At 35.3% G+C, this 10892-nt stretch overlaps 1 protein-coding gene across 3 annotated transcripts in view; it reads right to left on the minus strand.

Annotated features, from left to right (window-relative positions):
- TENM1 (teneurin transmembrane protein 1) overlaps positions 1-10892 on the minus strand; it is a 756077-nt gene that overhangs the window by 423198 nt on the left and 321987 nt on the right. The gene's annotated exons all lie outside the window — the stretch shown is intronic.

The following is a 10892-nucleotide window of genomic DNA, read 5'->3' on the forward strand; positions in this document are numbered from 1 at the left end:
TTTAACAGAAATAACATATTTTATGATAAGTAACTATATTTTACAAAGCCAAAAATTAGTATGAAGAGTTGCATTGTTGTGTGTCTTTGGAAATTAAATGTTGTCTGGCTAAATAAAAGACAGCTGGATTATCATATTTGCTTTTGCATGCCATCTCTTGTGATATCACTTATCATATGACCTTTGGAAAATGCCACTTTACATTCAAGAAAGAATTATAGTGAGAAAGATAAATAATGCCTTTGTGTTATTATGAAAACAATTTTACTTTGTGAACCCTCTGACAGGTCTTGGGGTCCTAGAGGTCTCTAGATAGATTGAGGACTATTATTCTATTGCTACCGTCTAATGGTATTCCCCAGAGTTCTATCCTTCATATTCTTTTTTTCCTTGTTTATTCTCATGATTTTGGTGTCCTCAAATGTAGATGCCTCTAAAGTTTCCGTATCAGATATTTAATAAGGTAGTAGATATCTTGACCTGCATGTATATTTTCACCCTTAAACCTCTTCCTTCTATATTATATCTTGGCTAATAACATCACCATCTACCTAGTCCCTAATCCAGACAACTACTATTCTCTCTCCTGCCACATCTAATTAGTGACTGAGTCAAGTCATTTTTTTAATCTCCTAAATACCTCTTGATTCTCTTTTCCTTCTCCATTCCAGAAGTTTATGCTCTCAATATCACTCACCTGGATTACTATTATTGTCTACTCATTTGTCTTCATGACTTCGATTTTACAACCCCCTTCATCCTGCTTGCTAATTCTAACTTCCAAACTGCCATTATGGTGATTTTTCTAAATGTAAATCTGAGCAAATAATTTTCTCGCCCTAATGAAAAACCATAAAAGCTCACCAATTGCTCTTGAGATGAATTATAAGCTTCTTACCATGGCTTAAAATGCCTTTTATGATCTGCTCCTGGTTACTATCTTCATTTCTTGCTACTCTCTCATATACTTCATTTTTGCTTCCTCAGGTTTTCCAACATATTTGTTTTTAACAAAACATATTATGTCTTTTCACCTCTCTGTAAAGCGTGAGCCCAAAATAAGTGTATCTCCACCCAGTAAGATGTCACTTCTTAGTTTTGATCATGATGAATCAGATATTCTGTTCATGATATTGGTTCTTAGACTTTGGATGTTCTATATGAAAATTCAGTCACATTTCTGAAGTTTAAAATGGGTTAACCTGCTATCTGTTTCAAAGTCATTGCCCTAATTTAGTTTATTCATGTTCACTTTCGAGTAAGTATAACTTAACGGCTTGTGTGATGTGGGTCTAAATATATTCATATAACATCTCTCTCTCTCTCTCTCTCTCTCTCTCATCTGTCTGTTTGTCTGTCTATCTATCTATCTATCTATCTATCTATCTATCTATCTATCATCTATCTCTATCTATCTATTATCTATCTATCTATCATTTAATTTGGGTGGGGAGAACATAAGTATAACAAGAGTGAAATTTCCTTTTTGCAACAGAATTCAAATTATTTATTTTGAAATTGGAGATTTCTTGAGAGGGAATTTTTAAAAATATTTTTTATTATTCAATTATAGTTGGGATACAATATTATATTAGTTTCATGTGTACAACATAGTGATTAGACATGAATATATCTCACAAAGTGATCACCCCAATAAATCTAGTACCCATCCGACACCGTACATAGTTATTATAATATTAACTATACTCTTTATGCTATCTTTTATATTTCCATGACTATTTTATAACTACCATTTTTTTTACTTCTTAATCCCTTCCCCTTTTTTCACTGAGCCCCGAACTCCCTTCCCATCTGATAACTCTCAAAATATTCTCTGTATCTATGACTTTGTTCCTCTTTTTTTTTATCTATTTGTTTATTTTGTTCTTTATATTCCATGTGTACATGAAAACATATGGTATTTGTCTTTCTCTGACTTACTCTATACTCAACACAATACCTTCTAGGTCCAACATGAAATATCTTCTCCATCCCTTTATTTTTAGTCTGTGTGTGCCTTTTAATCTGAAGTGAATCTCTTGTAGGCAGCATATGTAAGGGTCTTGTTTGCTTATCCATTCAGCTACTCTATCTTTTGACTGGAGCATTTAATTCTTTTTTTCATTAGAAGTACTTGTTGATAGATATGTAGTTATTGCCATCATTTATTTACGTTTTCGATACATTTTTTCTCTTCTTCTTAAAGAAGTCCCTCTAACATTTCCTGTAATACTGGCTTGGTGGTGATGAACTCCTTTAGCTTTGTCACATTTGGAAAGTTCTTTATCTGTCTTTCGATTCTAAATGATAGCTTTTCTGGGTAGAGTAATCTTGGTTGTAGGTCCTTGCTTTTCATCATTTTGAAAACTGTGCCAAACTTCTGACCTGCAAAGTTTCTGTTGAAAAATCGGCTGACAGTCTAATGAGAGCTCCTTTGCTGGTAACTAATTGCTTTTCTCTTGTTTCTTTTAGATTCTCTCTTTGTCTTTAGCCTTTGGAATTTTAATTATGATGTGTCTTGGTGGGGGCCTCTTTGGGTTCATCTTGTTTGGGACTCTCTGTGCTTCCTGAGTTTGTATGTCTATTTCCTTCACCAGGTTAGGGGAGTTTTTAGTCATTATTTCTTGAAATAGATATTCAATTACTTGCTCTCTCTCTTCTCCTTCTGGCATCCTTATGATGCGAATGTTGTTGCACTCAATGTTGTCCCAGAGGCCCCTTAAACTATCTTAGTTTTTTTGGATTCTTTTTCTTTGTTGCTGTTCTGATTGGATGTCCTCCACTACCCCATCCTCTAAATCACTGATTCTATCCTCTGCTTCATCCATTCTGTTGATTCCCTCTAATGTACTCTGCCTTTCAGTTATTGTATTCTTCATTTCTAACTGGCTCCCTTTAATGTTTTCCAACTCCACTTTTATGTTTTCTATCTCTTTGTTAAAGTTATCATTGAGTACATCTATGTTTTCCTTAAGTTAATTGAGCATCCTTATAAACAGTGTTTTGCACTCTGCATTTGTTAGATTGCTTGCCTCCACTTTGTTTAGTTCTTTTTCTGGAACTTTGTTCTGTTCTTTCATTAGGGACATGTTTTTTTGTCTCTCTGTTTTGGCTGCCTACCTGTGTTTGTTTCTATGTATTAGATAGGGCTGCTATGTCTCCTGGTTTTACTAGAGTTACCTTATGTAGTAGGTGTGCTTGGGGCCCAGTGGCAGAGTTTTCCCTGGTCACTTGAGCCAGGTGGTTAAGGTGTGTCCCTTGTGTGAGTTGTGTGTGCCCTCCTGATATAGTTGAGCCTTGGTTGCTTGCACGTCGATGGGAGGGATTGACTCTTGGACGTTTTGGTTGTGAAGATTGGCTTGCTACTAACTCTATGTAGCAAGATTCACTTTAGCAGGGCTTTGGTGCCTGCTCAGTCTGCCCTTTGGGTGTGTTTTCCTCAGATGCAGCCCTGGATGGTACTCCAGCTCCATCACCAGTCAAAGCAGGCCATTGGGTATACTAGCTCAAGGGCCACCTGGGAAAGGCCCTGCTGCAGGCCAATTTCAGCCACAGCTGTGCACATCCAGGGCCATCTGGTAAGAGTCAACAAGCAATCCACAGATGGCTGCCACCCATTCTGGGCTTATAAGTGCCTTGAGAGACCAAGCCAGGAACAGAGGCCGGCTGCCCCCAATGCTAGGTCTGGTGCTGCACAGCAAGTGGTATGGGGCACGCCGAGGCCAGATGCTGCTTCTTTGGGTTTTGTGAGACTTTGAGAGATTTTAGGAAAATCTGCAGCATGAGATAAGAAAGCCCATTTGTATGGAAGAATCCACTGTAGGCAACTTAGTTGAGCCCGCAAGTTGGGAGACCTGGAGTCTCAGGGAATCCTCTGGGTGGAGTGACCTCTGTTATCTAGGTTGTTGGATACTCAGGAATGGTGGCCCCCTGCATCTGCATGCTGGGAGCAGGGAGTGCTCAACCACAGAACAATGGATACTGTCAGCACTTCTGTCTGGGAGACAGCCACCCCTCCAATCATCGCCCTGAAGCCTGACAACTCAGCGTCTCCCCATATGTCCCTGGCACTCCTCGAGCAGCTGTCCCAGCACTGGAGCTCGGAGTGAGTAAGTCTGGCAGCAAGTAAGTCCAGGAGTGGGCCTTTTAGAGGAAAGTCTGTGACTCTTGCAGCCTTCCATCTCACTCTACAATAATCTTCACTGGTTTTTGCGGCCAGAGGTTGTGGAGACTTCTCTTGCTGGCACTGGAACCCTGGGCTGGGGAGCTTAATATGGGGCTGGGACCCCTCACTCCTTGGGTGGGGAGAGGGCTCTGCAGCTAAGATAATCTTCCTAATTCATCACCACATGCTGTTGTGGGACTGGCCATTTTGCATCTCTATTCCTGCCACCTGCCTTTTCTCATGTATGTCCCCAGTTGTAGGATTTCTGTTCAACCAGATCTCAGGTGACTTCCAGTTATGGTTGCTCTGTAGTTTTGTTGTAATTTTGGTGTGGTCATGAGAGAAGGCATGCACAACATCTAGCTTCTATGCTGTCTTGGTCAGTTTTCTTTTGAGAGAGAATTTTTTCCTGAATTTGCAATATTGATTCTGATTGTTCTAAAATTTCTTAAATACATAAAGCTCCAGCATTACTAACATGCTGTTCAGTCCTCTTTTACTATGCCCTGCAGTGGATTTTATCTATTTCATAAAGCCTCACTTTAACTTCACTACCCAGGTTATGAAAGTACTAAATGGGATGTACTTAGTAGGGTGACTGCCACTCCTTGAGACAACAAAATAATCTCTTGATATTTAATATCCATTACTCATTCACCCAAGAAATTATCTCTCTTATTCTCTGTCTTAAATCCATATAGATGCTAGAGTTCCAAGAAAAAAAGTTTAGTATTTGCCTTTCATTAAAATGCCTTCATTTTTACCAGTAGGTGCTCATTATGGTTCTGCAAATTACTTGTATGTGACACAGGTTCTTCCTGTCATTTTAATATGTTTAATTTGAATTGAATTTATACCTTCATTTATGACAGGTAAAAGTTCCACTTAACATAGTAGGGATAAAATTTATGGAACATGTTATACCAAAATGTGATGTCAGATGAAAACATAAATCTTTTTTTAAGAAGAGTTTCTGATAATGCACAGATGGCATATTTATAAATAGACTTAAATTTATACTACCATTTTCCAGATCCCTACTTAGAGAGATAGCTAGAAATTTGGTAGATTCATGCGTAGGAGGCAAAGTCAATGCTAATGCAGAAACTGCCATCATTATCATGAATGGGTCCACGAGAATGAACTAGAAGTATTAATAAGTAATAAACATGACACCAAAAGGATTGATAATGGTCTATAGGATAAAGTAGAATGCTTTTTAGTATTTTATGCTGAGTCATTTCTTGAATGTTATAAGCTATAATGCTTTTTAATGAAAATGTGTTTTAACTTAGATAAGGCCTCCAGATGGAAACACAAAACCATTAGAAGGGTCAAAACACCAAGGAAAAGAAAGGGAAATTAGTAAAATAAAGGCAAAGCTACAAATATTTTAGACCAGAGAGAAGGAAACTACAAACTCATTAGAGAATTCTTGTGAAACAGACATTCCAGCTCTGAAAAAATTGTTTTAGATGACTGGGAAGAAGGGAAACAAAAGTAGTATATATTAGGATAAATTATATGCTCATTGTGTTTACCTCATATCAAATTAATAATCCTAATAATAATACTGTTCCACTATAATAATCTTTATTTAGATTGGCTAAGCAACACCCTGGATATTTTACATGCTTCAGTTCATTTAATTAAAAGAAAATCCATGATGAAGTTATTATCAGCATTCTCATTTTATAGACGAGGAAACAGAGGCACAGAGGCATTAATGACTTTGCTAGTAAGTGAAAGAGATGTTTTCTTGTACATGTTATTTATCCACATTTAGTAAATTTCGTGTGAAGGGGCATTGTGTATTTAAATTTAATAATGGAGGGACTCCATTTCTATTCTCTCCTTTAAAAATCTAAGTTCCTGAATTTTCTAAAATAAAAATTTGTCATATTCTATTTTATTTCTTCCCTGTATTGTGAGGTATTCTGACTTTCTATGTGAAGAAGGTAAAATGGACACATTCCACTCTTCTCTATCATTTTCAGCATTCTTACTCCATCATAATAATAGCTCCAGAGAGTATGGCCATTTGGACTAGTAGAAAGGAGGAAGAAGAAAGCACTAAAATCAGTGTTACTCAATTTGGGCACAGAGAGCAAGATGAAGTAGGCCTTTTGCCTTCTTCAATAGTTTCATCCCTAAACTTTCAGTCCGAGAATTGGGCTCAATATTTTCTCTCCTAACTGTATATCAATATCCAATTTGGTCAAGTTTATCCATGGGTGCTATATAGTATGTCATGGCAAAGAGATTTATGGACTTAAATTATTTCATCTGTAGAATTTGGACACTATTTGCATCCCCGGAAGATGGTATGAATTGCTACTAATTTCATGGCAAAAGAAAAGGAACATCGATGTCATTAACGGATGATATTGGGTTTGAGAGCAAGAGATTGCTACCCCTCAACTCGTTTAATGCAACAGCCAATTTGGCCCCAGGCACAATGTATTCCCGAGTTTCTACTGCCTCTTATACAAATAGTTGACTGTAGAGAAACTTGATCCAAAAAAAAAATCAAAGATTATCAGAGAAGCTGAGTTTGTGTTCTTCACAACCATTGATGAAGTACCTTAAACTCGCCTTCTCTTGATGCCTTGCATATGGTCATCTGTCTTCCTGACTATTACTTCATATGGCTTATTTGTAAATTAAAGCAAATCTGCTTCTGGCTGGCACTGATACATCACTGATGCCAAAATATCACCGAGGATGAAGCATAAGGACATATTTTTTGATTTAGATGGAAAATACTACAGATTTACGGGGAAGTGATGACAAAAGCTATTCCATATCTTCACATAATCATTATCTTTCCATGCCTCCCTTCACCAAGTTTTATGACCTCAAAACTTATTCAAAGGAATTATTCTCTTGCTGGCCCAAAAGGTATAATGGGTAGGTGTAGGGATGGGGTTGGTTGCCTAAACATACTCTGACTTTTCATGTGCTAGATATCTACTACTTTTCAAAGACCACTTACAAAGCCATAATGCACAGCATGTCTTCTGATATCCCATTGATATCGACGTGATTTTCCCTAGTGGACTGAGGGCAGCACAGCATGCAGCCATTAGTGTCTAAAGGTTACATATAATGGATAATAGAGAAAAATTAAATAGCAGAAAGAAATTTGCATGGGAAATAAAAGCAGAAAATAGTTTCAGTGAAAGATTTTACTTGGGTTATACAGCAACTGCAAAGGGGGATTTAAAAAAATGACGACTCTTAAAGATTCAGCAAGAGATGAGAATTAAATGGTTTCATATTTTGAAATATAATACTTTTAAAAATTTCAACCACAGAAAGCTATTTAAAAATAATCTTGTATGTTACAATTCTTATGTGATATATTTCACAAGAATGTTTATGAATTTTTACTTTACCTTTCTGAGGTGGTCAGCAATATAGCACAGCTGGGGTAACCAACTTATCTAAAGTTACATAATGTCGAGTTAATGGCAGAAAATCAGAACAAAGTTACAGTGTTTGCCATTATTATCTCCTTATGTTGAACTCATTCAACCTTCTGTGCTAGCATTTAGCCTAATATTCCTGCATCTAAAATATCTCACAGTAGGAAAACAAAAGAAAAAAAAATACAACTATATCAAAATAAAAAATTTTTGCACAGTAAAGGAGACCATCAACGAAATGAAAAGAGAACCAACTGAATGGGAGAAGATATTTGCCAATGATATATCTGATAAAGAATAATATCCAAAATTTCTAAAGAGTGAATACAATTTAACAGTAAAGAAACAAACAATCTAATTTTAAAAAAGTAGATAAAGGAATTGAATAGATATTTCTCCAAAGAGGACATACAGACAGCCAATAAACATATAAAGAAATGCTTAACATCACTAATCATCAGAGAAATGCAAATTAAAACCACAATGAGATGTCATCTCACACTTATCAGAATAGCCACCATCAATAAATCAACAAACAAGTACTGGCGAGCATGTGGAGAAAAGGAAACCCTTGTGCACTGTTGGTGGGATTGCAAATTGGTACAGCCACTATAGAAAAGAGTATGGAAGTTCCTCAAAAAAATTAAAAACAGAAGTATCTTATGACCCGGCAATTCCACTTCTGAGTATTTCTCTGAAAAAATCCAAAACACTAATTTGAAAAAATACATGCACCCCTATGTTCACTGTATAGTTCTTTACAATGGCCAAGATATGGAAGCAACCTAAGTGCCCATCAATAGATGACTAGATAAAGAGAGGTGGTACGTATATATAATAGAATATTATTTGACCATGAAAAAAAATGAAATCTTACCATTTGCAATGACATGAATGGACCTAGAGGGTATTATGCTAAGTAAAATAAGTCAGATATGGAAAGACAAATACCATATGATCTCACTTATATGTAGAATCTAAGGAACAAAATAAATGAACAAACAAAACAGACTCATAGATACAGAGAAAATTTTGATTGTTGTCAGATTGGAGGGGGTTGGGGGAAGATAAAAAAGTGGAAGAGGTTAAGAAGGACAAATTGGGTAGTCACAGGGATGTAAAGTACAGAATAGGGAATAATATGTATAATATGTATAATAACTATGTATAGTGCCAGGTGGGTACTAGACTTATTGGGAGGAACACTTTATAAATTATATAAATGTCTAACCACTCTGTTGTACACTTGGAACTAAAAAAATAGTACTGAATTTGAACTGTAATTGAAAAAAAAAAGAACCTCCCAAGTAAAATGGGCCTAAAACAGCAGTAAAGATTTCAACAGATCTCTCTCAGCAATTAACAAATCTTAGTTGCATTTATCATTGCAATAGATGTCTTGTATCTATTTTAATCTAATTTAATTTGTAATTTAATAAGAAAAAAACTGTCTGGTGGATTTACTTAATAGACCAAGAAGTAAATCAGCTGCAGAGTTTACTGCGGTGCTAGAGGGACATCAAGGCGTAGCACTCAAGAGCATGTGATTAGAGTCAGTCTGCTCTGGCTTAAAGCTCAGGATCCCTACACTTTTTAGTGATATGACCTCTTCATCTCAATGTGACCTATATGTGATCTTTTACCTTTGTTGTGCTTCAGTTTCCTCATTTATAAGATATATTTAATACCAATACCTACCATTAAGGATTGTTGTGAGAATTAAACGAGCTAATACAAGTAAAGTGTTTCATATAATTCAGTTTTTTCAACAAATATTTACCGACAGAGCTGCTATGTGCTAGGCACTGTTCTTGGTGTGGTAGTTTACAGCCATTACAACGTGGTTAATTCTGAGAACCAGTGAGTTTTAATAGTTAATAATAATTATAAAATTAATGGTAATAACAACAACGATATTTAACATTTATGGTATAAATACTGTCTTAGGCACTATTTCAAGCACTTTAGCTTTATTAACTCATTTAATTCAATAATGACCCTATGTTATAGGTACTGTTTTAGGCCTATTTTACTTATGAGGAAATAGAAGCCTTAAAAAGTTAAAAAGTTTGCCCAAGGTAACATGCCTAATAAGTGGCAGAAGTCTGAAAATCCATGCTCATAACTATTGCACTCTATTGCCTTACTGTCCCGATAAATTTCTATGCCACTGTTCTCCCTATAAAAAGGCAGTCCTTGAAATGACTGAAATATTCTACTTTCACTTATAAAATAAATAAATATATAACCTAATTAAACAAGTTTCACAGTATATAATACAATTTTTGATGCGAGAGTGGCCATAATAATAAATTTAAATAGAAACATAAGTTTGAATACAGTATAAAGCTATAAATAGAAAAAGAGCTTGATATTACCTGAATTTGTTTATACCAGGGATTAAGTCTTGTATCTGAAATAACATCTCTCTATATAATAAAAATTAATAGGAGATAACCCATAAGATAAAAGTTTATCTCATAATTTAATAAGAACATTTTAAAGGCCCTCTAATGTATTTAAACTGATTAAATCACTCCTTGTATTGAATGATTCCATATTAAAATCATGTTTGTATAACAATACTTTCTCATTCCCCATCTCCATTCTTTCAGCATTATTTCTCATTATGCGTTATTACGAACCAAATAAACACACGCATTGAGTAATCTAGAAATGTCTGAGATATAAAACACATTTTTGATATTATAGAGTAACATTATCTGCATTTAATAGAAGGACTTCAAATAAATTCAGACTGTATGATGAAAATATAAAAGAGATAATCATGAACATCAATATAGGTTATGATCCTTTACTGTTGAAATTATCGGTGGCTTCCCTACAAAATATATCTGTTATATGACTACCAGAAAAACTGATTATGTGAACTTTTTTATTGTTCACACTTTTGAATGAATCAGAATCAACCAAACTGACTTTATTATTTATACTTGTAAGAAAAACTGACTCCCTTTATATCTACCTCTCAGAATCATATTCATTATATCTTTGTGGGTGATTCTGCTTCAATTAGGAAATCGGGTTATACTTGAAAAGAAGTTATTATTGAAATGCCTGGATTGAATTTTTTTTTCCTACCATGATATTCTATTCATTCTAGGAATAGTGCTTCCACAAAATACATGTTTCTTAAAAGTTAATTTACATTTTAGACTACAGAACCACTGGGGCAAGGAAATTAATGTTCAGTCAAAACGAAATGCCACCCAGAAAAATCAATAACATTTGCTATCAAGTGAGGGTAATTTTAATCAAGGGGACTCGAGGACAATATT

This window comes from Pteropus alecto, unplaced genomic scaffold, assembly GCF_000325575.1.
Source record: "Pteropus alecto unplaced genomic scaffold, ASM32557v1 scaffold116, whole genome shotgun sequence".
NCBI lineage: Eukaryota > Metazoa > Chordata > Mammalia > Chiroptera > Pteropodidae > Pteropus > Pteropus alecto.